The sequence below is a fragment of the Mesoplodon mirus genome (genome assembly GCF_964341445.2).
Source record: "Mesoplodon mirus genome assembly, chromosome: 12".
NCBI classification, from domain to species: Eukaryota; Metazoa; Chordata; class Mammalia; order Artiodactyla; family Ziphiidae; genus Mesoplodon; species Mesoplodon mirus.
Window position 1 is genome coordinate 25342405 of NC_138988.1, and position 18511 is coordinate 25360915.

Here is an 18511-nt window from a genome sequence, read left to right on the forward strand (position 1 = left end):
GATCTTCTTCCATCCTGGTCAGATTCTTTGAGGCTTGGTGCTGACACACTTAGCCAGTGTCAGGGGTATGTCCTCTGGGCACACTGGAAAGCTTATGCTTCTGTATGCTTCTCATTCTGCAGTCTTGAAGCACCCTTTCACTGTCTTTGAAGCCTTGTTATTTTCTCTCTGATGATAGTGTGTCATTAGAAACCATCCATGTATTTGGTCCTGTGTTTTAGGGTGTTTGTTAAAATACCATCTTTTTTATTCTTGGACTTCCTCTTTCTGAAAATTATCTCTCTCCCTATTCTTTATTTTCAAAAGTTGCTTCCCCAAACTAAATAACTTCTCAGAGTCTTTCTGGCTTCTCTAAATAAGACCAAAATTCAAGACGAAGGGGGTTTTCCTAAAATGATCACTTGTTTCATCTTGTATCTGTATCAGGTTCTTCCACTGTGACAGAGTGTGATGTCCTATTCTCTCCTGGAATTATTATTTCTGAAGTGAATCCTTTAACAAGGGATGACATTGGCTGCTTATAACCTGGTATAGCCAAGTTGTAGCATATGGCATCGTTAAGTCTTTCGGCTTTATCCCATCCAGTCCTGTGTTCTTAACCACCAGGGCTAGATGGAACATAACTAAAATATTCTGTCAGTCAGACTCTCTACAGAGCCAAGGGGTGGAGGTGGGAGTCTGAGGGAAGGGTGTACTCAGAAACAATAGCCACGGTGCCAAGACTGCCAGCTGCTGGCAAGTTCAATGACAAGACATTTATCACATCTTTTTGACTATGCTAGTAAGAATGTTGACCTTTACTTCTTGAATTCTGAAATAGCCAGTGCATATTTTATACATGTATCTAAAACATACATATATCATGTAATAAAAAGGAAATAATGTGATTCAAGAGAGGAAGAGAAAAGTCTTTCTTAATACTATCATTCCAAAAATCCTCAGGGTTCATTTTTCAATTTAATTATCCAAGTAAGTAGACATTTGATTTTCTGGACAAGTCATTGTCAAGTTCAGTTGAAAACACAAAAAGGAGGGAATCTGAAAAAGTAAAGATTGAGGACAACAAAAGATGCCTTAATTTTTCAAAACAGCTTTATTTGGGTTCTAATTATTGGTGAGGGCCTTTGAGTGCTGCCTTTCAAATCACCAGTGCCAACTTCTGGTTTTCTTTCTGGTTTTTGCTTGCCAGTGACCGATATGACAGGCCCTTCCTTCACCCCGTGTGATGAATCAGAAGCCTGGCAGTTTTGATTGGCTTTTTTCAAAGGTTGCTGCTGGACTATGCCACTCTGGTTTCTCTCTTCCAGCTGCTTCTGCACCCCTTCTTTGAATTCAGATGCAGGCGGCTCAGAACAGTTGGAGAGAACTTTGGAATATGGCACAGTTCACCAGCAGCCATTAGAGGGATGGACCAGCAGGTCACGGAAACCTCCAAAACCAGGTAGCCTTGGCACAGGGAGTGAAAAAGCTGGTGGGGATGGGAGAAGTCCCTCTGGCCAGAGGGGAAAATATCCTCTCTGCAAATGTCAATTCATTCAGCTTCAGGGATTTCCCCTATTAAAAGAGCAGCAGCTGGTAATCAGAGATAAACTTTAGAAGTACCCTGGGAGCCTCATGCAGAGTCTTTAAACAAACAAACACCTCTTGCAGGGAAGTGAAATAGAGCAAGAATCAGTGGGTTTACTAAGTGCTCCAGGTGATTCAGAAGTTCAGCTAAATGTGAGAGTTCCCACTAAAGTTGGATTTCGGGCAGTGACCACTATCCATAGCCAGTACTGCCTTTGCCCTGGACTTGGCTTTCTCCTTCACTGCTTTCCATTTTCTCTTCTCATAGTGTGATGAAATATTCGAGCTAGAGGAAACTAGCTCTAGGTCATCATGCTAATTCTACCCAGATGAGCACAAACTGTAGGCCTGGGACGTTAAGTTACCTATTTCCAGGAGTGATACCCTATATATTCAACAAGAAACCATCAGAATGTGAGGTCACCCAAGCCTGGGAGCAGGCCCCTGGAAGCCCCCTGCTGAGCTAGGTGTAACCCTTCAGTTGCTGGATTATGACAGTCTTCCTGGGACAGGGCACTGTGGCGGTGACACCTGTTTCCTATAGATGGAATAGAGAAGTCTTGCTCATTTCTGATTGTTGATGTATGTCTAATTTTCAAAAAAGATTCTGAGATAACTTCTATCAAAAAGACACATGTAGGGCTTCCCTGGTGGCGCAGTGGTTGAGAGTCCGCCTGCCGAGGCAGGGGATACGGGTTCGTGCCCCGGTCTGGGAGGATCCCACATGCCGCGGAGCAGCTGGGCCCGTGAGCCATGGCCGCTGGGCCTGCGCGTCCGGAGCCTGTGCTCTGCAGCGGGAGTGGCCACAGCAGTGAGAGGCCCGCGTACCGGAAAAAAAAAAAAAAAAAAGACACCTGTAGAAGGAGTCTTATATAGTGAAAACTTCATGGGTTTAGAAAGGAGTCTACAACATAATTTATTCATTCATGTGTGCATGTATTCATTCAGCCATGAGCTATTTATTGGGTAACTCCTCTGTACCATGAGCATAAAACCAGGAACCATCTTTTTTCCAGTTAGATGTGTGACCTCAAGCACGTTTAGAGCATAAAGTAAGAATAACATATACCTTCCAAGGGGGTAGTCAGGACTAAATGAGTATGAAACAGTGGAAGCTTCCAGGACAGATGGTAGACAATCACTGAAAGGGAGATTTTTTTTTTTAAAGATTGTAAAAATAGAAATTAAAACACCATAGCCAGGGAAAGAAAACTCAAAATACCAAACCCCAAAGTTAATCAGATCTCTGTGGTTAAGCTTAGAGCTTCTTGGTTACCTGGTCATAGAGGGCCCATAAGGAACTTGCCCAAGGTCCCCCTGCCAGCGAGCAGCACGACTGAGAGCCCTTTCTGTCTGCATGGTTATCTGTACCTAATGCAGCATTTTGAAATTTTATTTCTTGCAACTTCCTCTTAGCCCAGTGACTGTGTTTCTCTTATGCCTTCATTGGTTGTGTCTGTGTGTATACACATGGGCCACTTGAGTGCATCTGCATCAATTTGTGGTTTTCATCCTGTTGGTGGGTCCCTCAGAATTCAGGATGGACTGTGGCGTGGCTTCTCTTCCTTACGGCGTGCCCTTGTGACTCGTCCCCCTACCCACTGGGTCCTCAGTTGAGGTCAGTGAGGTGACTGCCTGCCTGCCCTGCACATCAGGGGGGCCAAGTGGTAGGCTCATGGGAGCCCTTTGGGAGAGTTTGTTGCCTTTATAAGCCACTTCCTGCTGACCCTTCGCATTGCATTTCCAGATGACACCCCAAGTTTTGTCTCACAGACACTCGCTCTTGGACCCTGGATTTTGCACAGGAGGATTTAGTTGTTTTCATTAGTGACAGAGACGTGTTTCCCAGTAGGTGAATGATAGGAAGACAGGGGAGAAGGCCAACAGAAGGCTGTTTTGTTTACCTGGGCCTAAAAGACAGTGTCTCTCTGTTACTAAAATGCCTCTCTCAACCTCCCATCTCAGCAAGGCTAGCTGTTTTGTTTTGTTTTGTTTTGTTTCATAAGGCATTTAAAAATTGTACACTTGTTGACCCATCAGTGCCACTTCTAAGGAAGTAATTGGACAATTGTGTATAGAGGTTTATGTGAGAATACTCAGTCTGGTGTTGTTTAATATAGCAAAAGGCTGGAAACAACCTAAGTGCCTTTGGTTGGAGGATAGATCAATGATTTATGAAGTCTGCATTTGATGGATTCCTATGCAGCCATTAAATATGATGGCAGACAAACACAGAAATAGATATATCAAGTGAACACACAAGTGATGAAGTTGTATGTAGGGTATGAGCTCATTTTTTAAAAAATGATGGCGAAGCGTGTGGAGGAGCATATATGTATAAAGAAAAAAATCTGAAGCAACGTGCACAAAAATGTTAAAAGGGACTATGTCTTATTGGTAGGAAGATAGGCAGTCCTTCCCTTTTTATTTTATATTTTTATATAGTTTTTGCTGTGATTCTATAATAGTTTCATAATCAAAAAATGCAGTCAAAAAATGCAGTTAAAAAGCAATGGGGGGGGCCTCCCTGGTGGCGCAGTGGTTGAGAGTCCGCCTGCCGATGCAGGGGATACGGGTTCGTGCCCCGGTCTGGGAGGATCCCATATGCCGCGGAGCGGCTGGGCCCGTGAGCCATGGCCGCTGGGCCTGCGCATCCGGAGCCTGTGCTCTGCAACGGGAGAGGCCACAACAGTGAGAGGCCCGCATACCGCAAAAAGAAAAAAAAAAAAAAAAAAAAGCAATGGGGGGCTTCCCTGGTGGCGCAGTGGTTGAGAGTCCGCCTGCCGATGCAGGGGACATGGGTTCGTGCCCCAGTCTGGGAAGATCCCACATGCCACAAAGCGGCTGGGCCCGTGAGCCATGGCCGCTGAGCCTGTGCGTCCGGAGCCTGTGCTCCACAACGGGAGAGGCCACAACAGTGAGAGGCCCGTGTACCGCAAAAAAAAAAAAAAAAAAAAAAAAAGTAGTGGGGGTGGTGGCATGTAGTTATTTTGTAGCCCCTTGGCACTTGTCACCGGGGAGCAACAGCCAAGGCAAGATACCATGTTTTTGCCTTTGGAATGAGATAATCTCAATAACCAGGAAGATAAAATTCCTGCCTCATGGCTACTTCTTTGGGACACCCCAGTTGGTCAAAGCTGAGACTCCATCCTCACCCAGCTAAATTGCCTTGTGGCTGTTAGACTAACCAACTGTAGGATTACGATGGGATTACCATGGCTTAGTCTCTATTAGGCACTGGGGACTCTACCCATCACCCCCATTAGAATGTACTGTCACTTCTGGGTTGGGCTCCCAAGGATGCAATTGCAAAGGCTGGAAAATACAAGATGATGATTAAAGCCATCATTTTTTGGGCTCTTAGGATGCACCTATGGAATCACTGTGCTACACACTTTCGTACATTGTCATATGTAATTCATTCATCAATACTACAGGGTAGGTATTATTATCCTTATTTTACAGCTGAGAAAATTATAGCTCAGTGACGTTGAGCCACTTGTCCAAAGTCACACAGCTGGTAGGAAGTGGACCTGACACTTGAACCCAGATCTGATTCCAGGGTGCTATGCTGTGAGCCAAACTTCATTGAAAGCACAAATGGAAGCTGCCATCTAGAAAATCCTTTTTCACTTAAACTTTCAGAGCATCCCTTTTGACTTCTATGTAGTCTCATCCTTAACTAATACTAACAGTGGCTAATGTTTGTTGAGTGCCTACTGCATGGCAGGCACTGTTGCATGTGCTTCACATGGATTATACTTAATCCTTACCTCAAACCTTCATTTTTGCAGATAAGAAAACAGAGGCATAGAACGGGTTATAGAGCTCCTAAACATACCATTTTCCATAACCCTTTTGTCCTGGTCTAGTTAAAGGATTTTTTGGCCTGTCCCTTTGTTGATTCGATTGCATTTTTATATGAATTTTTTTAAATTATTTATTTATTTATTATTTATTTATTTATTTATTTTTTTGGTACGTGGGCCTCTCACTGCTGTGGCCTCTCCCGTTGCGGAGCACAGGCTCCGGATGCGCAGGCTCAGCGGCCATGGCTCACGGGCCCAGCCGCTCGGCGGCATGTGGGATCCTCCCGGACCGGGGCATGAACCCGTGTCCCCTGCATCGGCAGGCGGACTCTTAACCACTGTGCCACCAGGGAAGCCCTTTTTAAATAATTTTTAAAATGCCTTCCTAGAATTTGATTTGATATGAGGAGGGTTGCCTGCTGCCCGGAGTTCCCACCAAGGCTCTGATGACTCACAGAGACCTGTGTCTCCAGCTTGCCTCCGTGGGAGTGTGTACTTGTTACACATTAACCTCTTGGATTCCATTAATAATTTAGCATAGATTAGCTGATTAGATTAGCTGCCCTGAAAGTTGGGCCCAAATGGAGTGAGAGACAGAAGTAAGGAGCAGACCTCTGAGGGGGGCTTCAAGTAAACAATTCTGGGACAGCTTGAAGGTTCCAGGCAGTGACAGAAGCTTTGGCTGCCCTCATAGTCCTGCCTGGATGTAAGCAGGTCTGGTAGTCGTGGGCTAATTAGTGATTTGTGTGAGAGGCCAGTGTGCTGCCATTTTCCCACAGCCTTTTTCTCTCCTCAGATCCTTCCCCTCAACTTTGTAGCCTAAGAACAGGCCACATTGAAGGAACCATGTGCCGGTCAATGTGAAAGCACATTATGAGTTTTTCCATTTACTCCTGGATCATATTCCGGGGAGGAAGACGTGCCAGTTATTCCCACTTTACAGATGAGAAAACTCAGCTCAGCAATGTGAATGAACTTGTCCACAGTGTGTAAGGGAAACAGCTGGCCCTCAAACCCAGGACCGAGTGGACTCTTTAAAGATAGATTCTGCCATTTGGGGTTTATTGTTTTGGCTTAATTTCTTTTCATTTACCTCTTTCTGTTCCTCATCCATCTTTATACATTTTTTCCCTTTTTTAGATTTTTCGATGGACTTTATGTCTAATAGTCAATAAAAACAGTGACCTCTAAAATCATCTGTAAATTTCTAGAAAAGCACTGTTTTAAATAACTGAATTCTTGAGCTTATTTCTTCACCTTTATCTTTCTTGTGGCATTTATATGAAAATAATTGCTTTTCTTTTGTTTTAACATTCGTATTAATAGTGCAACACTCCAAAATAATTGGCAAAGGAGAGTAAAAAAAACAACTTCTAATACAGGAACTGTTCTCATCTAATTTTTAAAAAATTTTCATCATGTTTTTTAAAAAGCGTTTTATTACAAACATCTTTAAACACACAAAAATAGAGGCAGCGGTAACATGAACCACCAGCATATGCACCATCTACAGTTAATGATGACAAAGATTTTTTTTCCACATTTGCGTCTTATTTTCCCTTTTTGTTGGAGTATTTTAAAGTAGACACAGGTATCATGACATTTTCTAAATACTCCAACATGCACCTCTGAAAAATGAGGATATGTTCTAACATAACTGTAATAGTATTTGTCAGGGTGAGCAGAATCAACAGTAATTACTCCATATCACCTAAACAGTATCTATGTTAAAATTTTCCTGATTGTCCCCAAATGCCTTTTTACAGTCCATTTGTTTAGATGATGATCTAAACAAGGTCCCCGCCTTGCAGTTGATTGTTAGGTCTCTTAAGGAACTTGTCACTCTGTTGTCATTGCTGCTGTTGTTAAAATCACTATTTTCGGTCTACTTTTAGTTATGCTCCCTATGGCCCTTTCTTTCCTTTCCATTTCTTTTACTCCTTGATTCATCTTTATCATAAGGTCAGGGTGCATTTGCACGAGTTCGGAAGAGCAGGGTCAGCCCCCAAACCCAGAGCACATAGCAAGAACAGAGCCACCAGGAATGAGCCACTTATCAGAGTAATTTCCTTGAGCACAAAAGGCGGTGTGTTAGGTTGGTTTTTTTTTTTTTTTTTTTTTTTGCGTTACGCGGGCCTCTCACTGTGTGGCCTCTCCCATTGCAGAGCACAGGCTCTGGATGCGCGGGCTCATCGGCCATGGCTCACGGGCCCAGCTGCTCCGCAGCATGTGGGATTTTCCCGGACCGAGGCACGAACCCTTATCCCCTGCATCGGCAGGCGGACTCTCAACCACTGTGCCACCAGGGAAGCCCCTAGGTTGGTTTTTGACTCTTTGTCTGGAGTACCTTGATAGCCTTCTTTTTTTTTTTCCAAAGCTACCGGTAGAAAGATCCTCAGTTTACAATATTCACTGAGCCTACCTTAGCTACCATTCAAGAATTTCAGTCACCTGTGTTTTGAAGCCCAGAAGAGCCAGTTTGCAGTTGGGAATGTAAAACGTCAAGTTAGGTTTGGATGTGAAATGAATCTCCATGATGTATGATGTGCTTTCCTGTCCCCTCCCACGAGCCTTTTGATAGGATTCTGGATCCACAGTTAGCCCGAGGGTGGCCTGCTTCACCTTGATCCCACATCAGGGGCTTTCCCTGTCACCTGTCATCAAATCTGGGTGGTTTATTTTCCTTGCTTCAAAAACCCATTCACTGCCCCAAGGAAAAGGGTCAGACAGATACTTGCTAGTTTGTTCATCTTCCCAGTAACCTCCTGAAACAGGTTAAGATGCATGTCCTCTAAGGAAGGGATGTAAGAAAGAGCAGAAGGCTAGCTAGGACAGAGGGCTGCCATCAGATGTACAGGCTGCCAGTGGCAGGAAGTACTTGGAGTTAATCTGAGGGCTTTCAGACCTTCACCTGAGCAGCTTTTTGAAGTAAGGCATTGGAGAATCTCTCGGTTCTCTTCATATGAGCGTTCTCTTCGTCTAAACCCATTCATTTAATAAAGTGCTATTTACTCATATCATTGAGGTTTAAATTTTTTGTTTCAGTTTTATTGAGATGTAATTGGAGGTTTACATTTTTATATTGGCATCTGCCAAAGTTAGGTTCTTTGTGATAATCGGATTATTATAGGATCATTATTGTAGCTATTTATGGGTAACCAAGGTCTGCTCGTGTCTGGCCCAGACTTCTGCGTGGACATTCTGTACAACTGCAGCTCACTAATAAGTATGAAGTGTTCCGCATATCACAAAAAAAGAGCAGGAGGAAATGCTAGATATGGTGGTGTATTCATGTGGGTGGTGGACTCTGAGAGGGAGTAAGGTTAAACAAGGGGCAAATGTTCATTTTTTATTGATTCCTCATCTCTCACGTGACATTGGAATTAGAGTGGCGTGTTGAGAATGCACTTAGCCTGTGGTGTGTGGAAAAAGTTCACGTTCATGTGCTGGACCTCAGAATTTTTCTGCTAAGATTTTATTTTAATATTTTACAAATCTTTTTCTTTTCCATTAATATTTTCTAGTATTTTCTTCCATTTTTTTTCTATTAAGGTGTAATTTACATGCAGAAACAGTCATCTTTTCTCGTGTATAATTCTGCAAGTTTTGGCATACAGTCAGGTAACGATTATCACAGTCAAGATAGAGAATGATTCCTGCTGTGCTTTGCGGCAGCCCCCATTTTCTGTCTCTATAGTTTGGCTTTCTCCAGAATGTCATATAAATAGAATCATTAAGCATGGTGCATTTGAGGTTCATCCACACTGTTGCTTGTATCAGTAATTCATCCCTTTTTATTGCTGAATAGTGTTCCATTGTATGGGTAGACCACAATTTGTTTACCCAGTTGAGGGATAAAGTTTTGACAATTACAAATAAAACCACTGTAAACATTTGCATGCAGATTTTGGGGTGAACATACGTTTTCAGTTGGGTAAATACCTAGAAGTGAGATATCTGGGTTATGTGGTAAGCATATGTTTAACTTTATAAGAAACTGCCCATCTCCTTTTCAAAGTGACCGTACCATTTTGTAGTCCCAGCAGCAGGGTATAAAAGGTCTGCTGCATCTTTGCTAGCCCTTGGTATTGCCAATATTTTGTTTGTTTGGTTTTATTTTTTAATTTTAGCCATTCTAATAGATGTGTAGTGGTATCTCGTAGCAGTTTTAATTTATGTTTCCCTAACGACCAATGATGTGCTTATTTGCTGTCCGTGTATTTTCTTTGGTGAAGTGTCTGTTCAAGTCTGTTCCATTTTTTTTTAATTGGAATGTTTGTTTTCGTATTATTGAAGTTTGAGAGTACTTTATACTGTATTCTGATATAAGCCCTTTATCAAACATGTAGTTTACAAACACTTTCTCCCAGACTACGGCTTGTCTTTTCATTCTCTTCACTTGCAGACACTTATTTCATACATGGTTTCTTTTTTTTATTGCAAACATTTCATGTCCTGTGGATTTCATGCTGTCACAGGATGACACTGCAGGAAAGCACAGTAGAGAGTGAAGTTCAGTGTTTGTCCAAGACACAGGTACAGAGAAATGGACTAGGAAAGACTTACTTAGGTCTGGTTATTCAAAGCCATTGTCTGTGCCAACAGAAAAGGATAGTGTTGTTTTTATTTCTGGCTGATATCTGGAAACACAGCTTTCAATTTCAAGCCCGTGTAGTTAATGATAGGAACGGGTTCCTCTTGGCTTATGGATGAGAATAGTTACAAAGGAAGCCGTCAGTTCCTAAGAATGCAGCAATGTCCTATTGCACATGTATGCACACAGGAGAGAAAACCAAAGGATAGTGAGACAGGGACACACATAGAAGTGCAAGACTCAGCCCTGGATGACCACACTCTTGGCGGAATAGGAATGGGAGACATGACTCTCTTATTCCCCAGTGTTCCTGTGCTGTGCTTTGTGGGCAGTGTAATGGTTTTCCAAGGGTAACTTTGGTTATGTGTTAGTTTCTTTCCTTTTAAGCCTATTTTCCTAATCCTCACATTTGATGCTATTCCACTGTAACAAGTCAAATTAAGGTATAGAAATAGTTTTCAGAAACTGTTACCTATTTTAGCAGGTCCAAAATAAACACTTGGCAATGAGTACTGGAGATACATATAGGGCACCTTCCGTGATATGTTTTTAACATCAGCCATACCTCACTTCTTTTCTGTTGGTCTTTCTCCATTGCAGTTATTCTATCTCCTTCTACCTGCCCACCCTGCATACTGTTTGGTTATTTCTTTGATACCCTCTCTAAGTGGCCAAGAGAGGAGACTGTTGGGTTTTGCCCTTTTTGAATCTTAGGACTTCATTTTTTGGCATTTTTCACTCATAAAATATAAGAATTCATCATTTTTCAATACTGGAAGGAACTTCAGAGAACTTATAGTCCCTGTTTCTGTGGATAAGAGGATCGAGGGTCAGAATTGTGAAGGAATTTGTAATCTTAGAGCTAAAACGAATGGAAAAGTGAGCCGTGAACACAGACCTCTTCGTTCCCGGTCCTGTGTTCTTTCCAGGCTGTAAATCAAGGAAAGGCTGTCCATGGATGGTGCCTGGAAGGGGTATGTTTAAAAGTGCAATTCAAATGAGGTTTTGGGAGTGCTCCTGGGTTTATTTTAAGTGTAACGATAGTTAAGAATAAACTAGTGAGATCGTTTAAGAAGTTATATCAAGACTTTAGAGAAAGATATTAGGCTTTTAATTCACTTAAGGGAGTAAGTTGTTAGAGCAAGAGCTGAATGTACAGCAGCTAAATATCTGAGCTGGGCCAGGGTGCTGCAAGATGTTGGCCTGTGGTTGGGAGGGTCCCTGGTGAGTTCAGCTTGTGGTCAGAGTACAGTGTGTCCCTGCAACCATTCATGATGATGGTGGCCAGAACAGGGACATCAGGATGAAGAAGGGTTTCTACTGCAGGCCTGGTGTGTAAACTCGTCCTCAGTTTCCTGTAAACTGGGAGACTTGTGTATCAAAGGAATGTGGGAGATATACTCCCTAAGAATTGGTTAGAAGCCTTTTTAAAGGGCTCCAGCCCAAGTGCTCTTTAATCTCTGATACGGGAGTGATACCTAGACCCGCCACAGGCATCATAGGGCCACCCAAGAGCTGCAGTGAAATGGCAGATAGCAGGAGCCCCTTTATTCCAGCACAAAAAGGCTGTTCATCTTTAGTAATGAGTTGCCACAGCCAATACCCCTAGAGCGCTTACTCTGCACCAGGCCCTATTTCAGCACTTTCTGTGTATTAAGTCACTTAGCCCTTCCCACCACCCTGTTAAGGAAGAACCATTATTATCTCCATTTCACAGATGAGGAAACTGAGGCACAGAGGGCTTCAGTGACCTGGCCAAGGTCCTGCAGATTGAATGCACAGATGCTGGGATTTGAACACAGATCTCCCTGACTCTGCAACTCTTATCAACAGATCATACTGCCTCCTGGATGCACCGCCCTGTACCACAGCCAGTAGCCCCATGTGGCTCCTGAGCCCTGGAAATGGGGCTGGTGCTGCATGTTGAAAGGATAATATTTTGCATGTATTAGGGTAAATAGAATATATCCTTAAAATTAGTTTCTTCTGTTTCTTTTGACTTTTTAAATTTTGGCTACTAGAAATTCTTACTTCCACGTGGGACTCACATTCTATTCCCCCTGGAGAGTGCTGGTCTGGAAGATCCCAGGCCATGTCACAAAGGGGCCTGTGAAGCAGCCATCAAAGGCAGGCTGCAGACAGTGCAGGGTGATTGTGGGCAGCTGGGATCCGCTGGGCAGAAGGAGCACATCTCCCCTTACTGCTAAGAGATGGAATGAGTCAAAGCCAACATTTCCTAGGGGGTATATTGCAGGCTATTAATAGCAAAACCAAACAATTTCTCAGTAAAATACAGGCCCAGGTATGTTCAGCATTTTATACTGTTTCAAATAGATGTGCTTTAAATAATTTCTCAAGTTATTTCAAGGGTGCCTCTGTTTCCTCATTTATGAAATGGAGATAATAGTCCCTGTCTATTATTCTGATAGTCCCTGTGAAGAATAATCAGGTTAATCCATGTAAAGTTCTTCGAAGAGTGCCTGGCACAGAGGAAAGCGTAAAACAAACGTTAGCCAGTGTTATCGTAGCAGTATCATCGTCACATCGTCACAGCAGTTACCACATGCAGTTGAAGGAGCTGCAGGATGTTGAATCAGGGAGAGTGTGGCAGGGCCTTTGGGGCAAGTGTCCCAGCTTGCACACCTGAGTCAGCAAATTTACCTCCACAGGTAGCTGGAGGCACCCCCACCCCTTGGAAGGTGGTGTGATGACCCTCAAACACGCCTCCCACTACACGCCACCTGTTACCCATCACAGCCCCTTGAACTACAAGAAGCTTCTCAATTGTTTTCTCCCAGTGGCATCTCCTTCTGTCCCCGAAAGGAAAACCCATCAACACACTCCTCTTCATCTTGTTCTATTTCCAGGGACTTTTCAATCCCCTCATACATTGGCCAAGATCCCATAAGTTTCCCAGTTCCATGGATGAGCAAAATATAGACTGGTTTCTTTCCTGCAAGACTTCTCAGAGCTCTTAAAATGCTAATGTGTGTACAAAAAGTCCCAGATGTGAATGCTGTGTAAAGCATTTTGCAAACCCACTTGATTTGTTTTTGGAAATATCTTCTAGGACAAAAGTTCTGTAAACCACTCCTGGGGAAACACTGTCTATAAAGGTTCTGCCCAGCCAAAAAGGAAATCTCCCGCCACTGCCCTTTGCACCCATGTCCCAACGGTGTTGTCCGTGGAGCACTGTTAGATGCTGGGCATGCCACTTTCCCCTCCCCCCCCAAAAAAGCTAACAGTTGGTCCAGAGAAATGGGTTTGGGGACGTGACTCTCCTGAGTATCTAGGGATTCACTGTTGTTTTTCAGGCTATCAAATGGAGGACCCCTAAAAAAAAATTAAACCTTGGTGATTTTCATTCATATGCTTTAGACCTTTATATACACAGAAGAATTTCTTCCCTTAGTTCCTTCCCCACCCGGTTTCTGGAAACACATTGTTCTTTACTAGAACATTCATTGGTTTTATGGCTATTTTCATTTTTATGTTTTATCTCTTCCCACCCACCCCCATATTGTGCTTGTTTACCCATCTTCCTCTGATCCCAGTAGACTGTGATTCTCATCCCACGGGGTCCCTGTTTGAAGGCTTCATTGAGTAACTCTTTGAGGGCAGATCTTCGATGGGACTAGAACAGAGGGCCAGGAGCTGCCATCGGCTTCCATGTTTTATTTCCTGTATGTTATCGGCCTTTGGAGCCAGTTGAAAAGCAGAAGTATTTGTGGCATTTCTTTCCATCTAATGACATCTCTGGCTAGGTCTTCCCACGTCAATCTGCATGTACCTCTTAATCTAGATTGGAAGTTCCGGGGGAACAGGGGCTGGTCTTTATGACTTTCCTTCCTTCCTCCCCTCCCTCTTCTCCTTTTCTTTAGAAGATTCTTTCAAAAATAGAATGGTTTTATTTGAGAAACCCTGACGTCAACATTCTAATTCATAAGGGGGGGCTGTTTTGCATACTACTGGTAAAGCAATAACAACTAAAAATCCTTATCGCATTGACTATTTAATGGATCTTTCCTGTGCACTGTGCTCTGTGCCATGGGCATCTTACGTATTATCTCTTTTAACCCTCACAGTTACCCTTTAAAGTATGTGCTGTTAGTATCCTCATTTTACAGATGAGAAAACTGAGCCTTTAAGATAGGAAATTGCCCAAGAAAGGGCAGCTACAGCAGCGCTAGGGCAAGAACGTGAACCAGGGCTGGTCTGGCTCCAGAATCCAAGTGTGAAACCACTACCGACTCCCTGTCCACTTCCTTCTGGCTGTCAAGTCCTGGAGGAGCATTAAGGGGACTTGCTAAAATCCTTGCTCGCCAGTTTTCCCTTTGGTCCTGTGCTGTGGTTCCTCTGCCCACTTAGACCCATGAGGTCACAAGGTGGCTCAGTGCCTTAAGGAAAATTCAGTTAAATTTTGATAAACCTTATAAACATAGAGAGCAATAATTAACTTCCCAGCTGTTAAAGTTAACATGCGAATCTCCTTAGCTCAACCCCAGTGGGTAGGAAACACTCAATGAGTAACTGCAGAATAACCAGGCCCGGATGTTATTTTCTAAAATAATTCCAGTTATTTCATAATGTTGTATGCATTTTGTTGCATGGTAATGTGAAATGAAGCTCATTTAAAACATTCTTATCAGTAAATAAGCAAATGTTGTTTAAGTTTTTAGCTGTCAGGTTTTTTTAATATTGATACCATCTTAAATTTTTATGATACTTTCTTTTTAAAGATCAGCCCCAAGTTTTACTTCTATTTTGTTGTTGCTATTATTTATTTCAACTTAGCCAGTGCCTTGCACAAAATAGGTGTAAAAAATAATATTTTAAAATTCAGTTTATAATTTACAAGGAATTTTCTACACACTTTCTTATTTAATTCTCAAAATAGACTTAAGGTGGAAACACCTATTTATATACCCATTTAAGAGGTCAGGAAACTGAGGCCAAGAGAAGTAATTCAGAAAAGGTCATTTAGTGTATAAAACAGCTTGTCTTTAAAATGACTTAAGCCAGAAAATTGTTTTTCAGAAGAATAGTCTCTCTCCCTTAAATGGTTCCTTTTAGTTCTAATTCACTACATGACTTTATAACTGGTAAAAAATAGAAAAAATAATTATTGGTTGCTTCCTGTGTGCTGCATACTTTATATGCATGATCTCTAGTTGTTTCTCAAAACAACTCCTTGGAAGAGGTTCTTACTCAGCTTTATAAGTGGAAGAAATGAGGGTGAGAAAAAGTCAGTTATTTGCCCAAGGTCAAATAGACCTCGAAGCTTGCTTGCTTCAGAGCACAAGATCTTAGAACAGTGACTGTTAGCAGTGTAAGCATCACCGTTCCCCTTCATAGTCCTCAAGGCGAAAACAATTGTAAACGTCAACATTAAGTCATGTTCTTGGAATAAAGCATTATAACTATACTGCCTTTGACTTGGCATTAGAAAGCACACAACTGCAAGTTAGAGCTTTTTAACATGCCAGAATGTGTTTACATGCACATGTGAGGGTTCCAGTGGTAAAATATTTTACTTTTCTCTGAATACAAATGTGCATTTGATTCTTGGAGATAACACATGCTACTTTTTTTAATTGTCTGGGTTTTTTTAGAGCAGTTTTACGTTCATAGAAAAATTGAGAGGAAGATACAGAGATTTCCCATATATCCCCTGCCCCCGCACATGCAGAGCCTCCCCACCGTCAACATCCCTCATCAGGGGATACATTTATTACAAATGATGAGCCTACATTGATGCATCTCTATCGCTTAGAGTCCATAGTTTACATTACAGTTCCCTCTAGGTGTTGTACATTCTGTGGGTATGGACGCATACATGATGACAGGTATCCATCATTATGGTATCATACACAGTATTTTCACTGCCCTAAAAATCCTCTGAGTACTCTACCTGTACATTTCCTCTGTTGCCCCAACCCCTGGCAACCGCCGATCTTTTACTCTCTCCATAGTTTTGCCTTTTCCAGAATGTCATATAATTGGGATCATACAGTATGTAGCCTTTTCAGATTGACTTCTTCCATTTAGTATTATGCATTTAAGATTGCTCCAAGTCTTTTCATGGCTTAATAACTCATTTCTTTTCAGCGCTGAATAATATTCCACTGTCTGGATATACCACAGTTTATTTACCCACTCACCTACTGAAGGACATACTGGTTGCTTCCAAGTTTTAGCAATTATGAATAAAGCTGCCATAAACACCCCATGTACAGTTTTTTGAGTAGATATAAATTTTTAGCTCCTTTGGGTGAATACCAAGGAGCACGATTGCCGGATCATATATTAAGAGTATGTTTAGTTTTGTAAGAAACATCCAAACTGTCTTCCAAAGTGACTTGTACCGTTTTGCATTCCCACCAGCAATGAATGGGAGTTCCTGTTGCTCCAAATCCTCATCAGCATTCGTTGTTGTTAGCATTCTGGATTTTGGTATATCATGGCTGTTTTATCTGTATTTTCTTGATATATGACATGGTGCAAATTTTCACACGCTTATGTACCATCTGTATATCTTCTTTGGTTCAACATGCTACTTTAAGATTTGAACTAGGCCAGATTGCTCATAAGCTATTTAGTGTAGTAAACATGATTAATTTTTGAGGAATCCTTCAAGAAAAACCATGAAAACATGATTTCCTTTCTAAGTGTCGTATTTGAACTTCAAGAAGAGGCATGAAAATGGTACAGCCACTATGGAAAGCAATCTGGCAGTTGCTCAAAATGTTAAACACAGCCTTACCATACAACCCAGCAATACCTAAGAGCCATGTAAACATGGCCACACAAAAACTTGTACATGCATGTTTGTAGCAACATTATTCAATTGAGTTGTTGAACCCAAATGTCCACCAATTGATGAATGAATAAACAAAATGTGGTATATTTTTAGAGTAAAATATTACATGGCAATAAAAAGTAATAGAGTCCTGACACATGCTACAACATGGATGGACCTTGAAAACATTATGCTAAGTGAAAGAAGCCAGACACAAAAAGCAACATATTGTATGACTCCATATGTATGAAATGAGAATCCATAGATACAAAACATAGGTTAGTGATTGCCAGAGACTCACCTACTGAAAGATGGGGGGTAAAGGGGGAATGGGGAGTGACGGCTGGTGGGTACAGGGTCTCTTCTGGGGGCAATAAAAATATCCTAAAGTTAGATAATAGAAATGATTACACAACGCTATAAATACACCAAAAACCACTGAATTGTATACTTCGAAAGTATGAGTTTTATGGTATATAAATTATATCTCAATAAAAAGTAATAACAAATGTAAAGCTTTCTGTGGGTGAAATGAAGAGCAAAAATACATAGACCATTCATACTGTGCTTTCTATAAGGGTGAAATTTCATTATGTAGCTCATTTTGATAAAACTATTAGCAAAGTGACCTTGCAAATTACAAATACTAGTCTCAATTCCATTAAGCTAAAAGGCCACTAAAGAGAAATGTGAATGACTTTCTTTTTATCCTACCAATGTGTGTCCCTTGGTAGAAATTGTTCTCTGATATTAATAATTTCTATTCAGAGGCAAGAGAGTTGAGTAAATATACCAGTCATAGTGTCTGTTTTTTCCATCATCAGTAAAAATGTTCCTGCATTTGTAGTCACAGCGAATATTTGCATCTTTAAAGCTCTTACCCTTTGTAATGACAAATTCAAAACTGCTTGCTAAAATGGTTAATGTGGTAGAAATTTGTTGGGCTAATTAGGTCAATAACTGGGAAGTATGTATTAGAAGATGTTGCTTTTGATTCTGAAGAAGTAATTTTATTCCTGCATTTTTATACCATGTAAAGCATACTGAATTGTTTCTTTGACACACAGATTAGCTGTGAATGAAATGTCTTTCAGGTATATTAGAATTTACATGGGTTTTTCTCTGTTACCACTGTTCTCTGTCAGAAATCTCTTTCAGTGATTAATGCCTTAATGTCTTCAACTTTGCTACTTTAATAAGTGCACCTTTTTTCCAATTAGTGCCTTGGTTTATCCTCAGGTTTTCCCATGCCCAAGTCCCCTCTGATGAGATGATTCCCCTGAATGGTCCAAAGAGTGACTTCTATATAACGTTTGCTCAGTGTTTTTCTCACTGCGGTTATGCTTTTCTCTAAATTAACCTGATAAGTCAAAATATTTGTGGAAGACAATAAGTAAAGATTATCTGCTTTTCACAAACTAAGTGACGTATTTTCTTTTTTTAACAGCTTTATTAAGATATAATTCACATGCCATACCATTCATCCATTTAAAGTGTCCAGTGGTTTTTTGGTGTATTCACAGCTATGTGCAACTATCATCACAGTCATTATTAGAACTTTTTTATAACTTGAAAAAGAAACCCTGAACCCATTAGCTATCAATGCCTCCCCCCATGTCCCCACTCCACCTCCAGCCCTAGGCAACTAATCTACTTCTGTCTTTATAGATTTGCCTATTCTGGACATTTTATATGACTGGAATCATATAATATGTGGTCTTTTGTGACTGGGTTACTTCACTT

At 41.5% G+C, this 18511-nt stretch overlaps 1 protein-coding gene across 3 annotated transcripts in view; it reads left to right on the plus strand.

The window, feature by feature from the left end:
* The window catches only part of ADAMTS9 (ADAM metallopeptidase with thrombospondin type 1 motif 9), a 171935-nt gene that overhangs the window by 7280 nt on the left and 146144 nt on the right, over window positions 1-18511 (plus strand). The window lies entirely within an intron of this gene.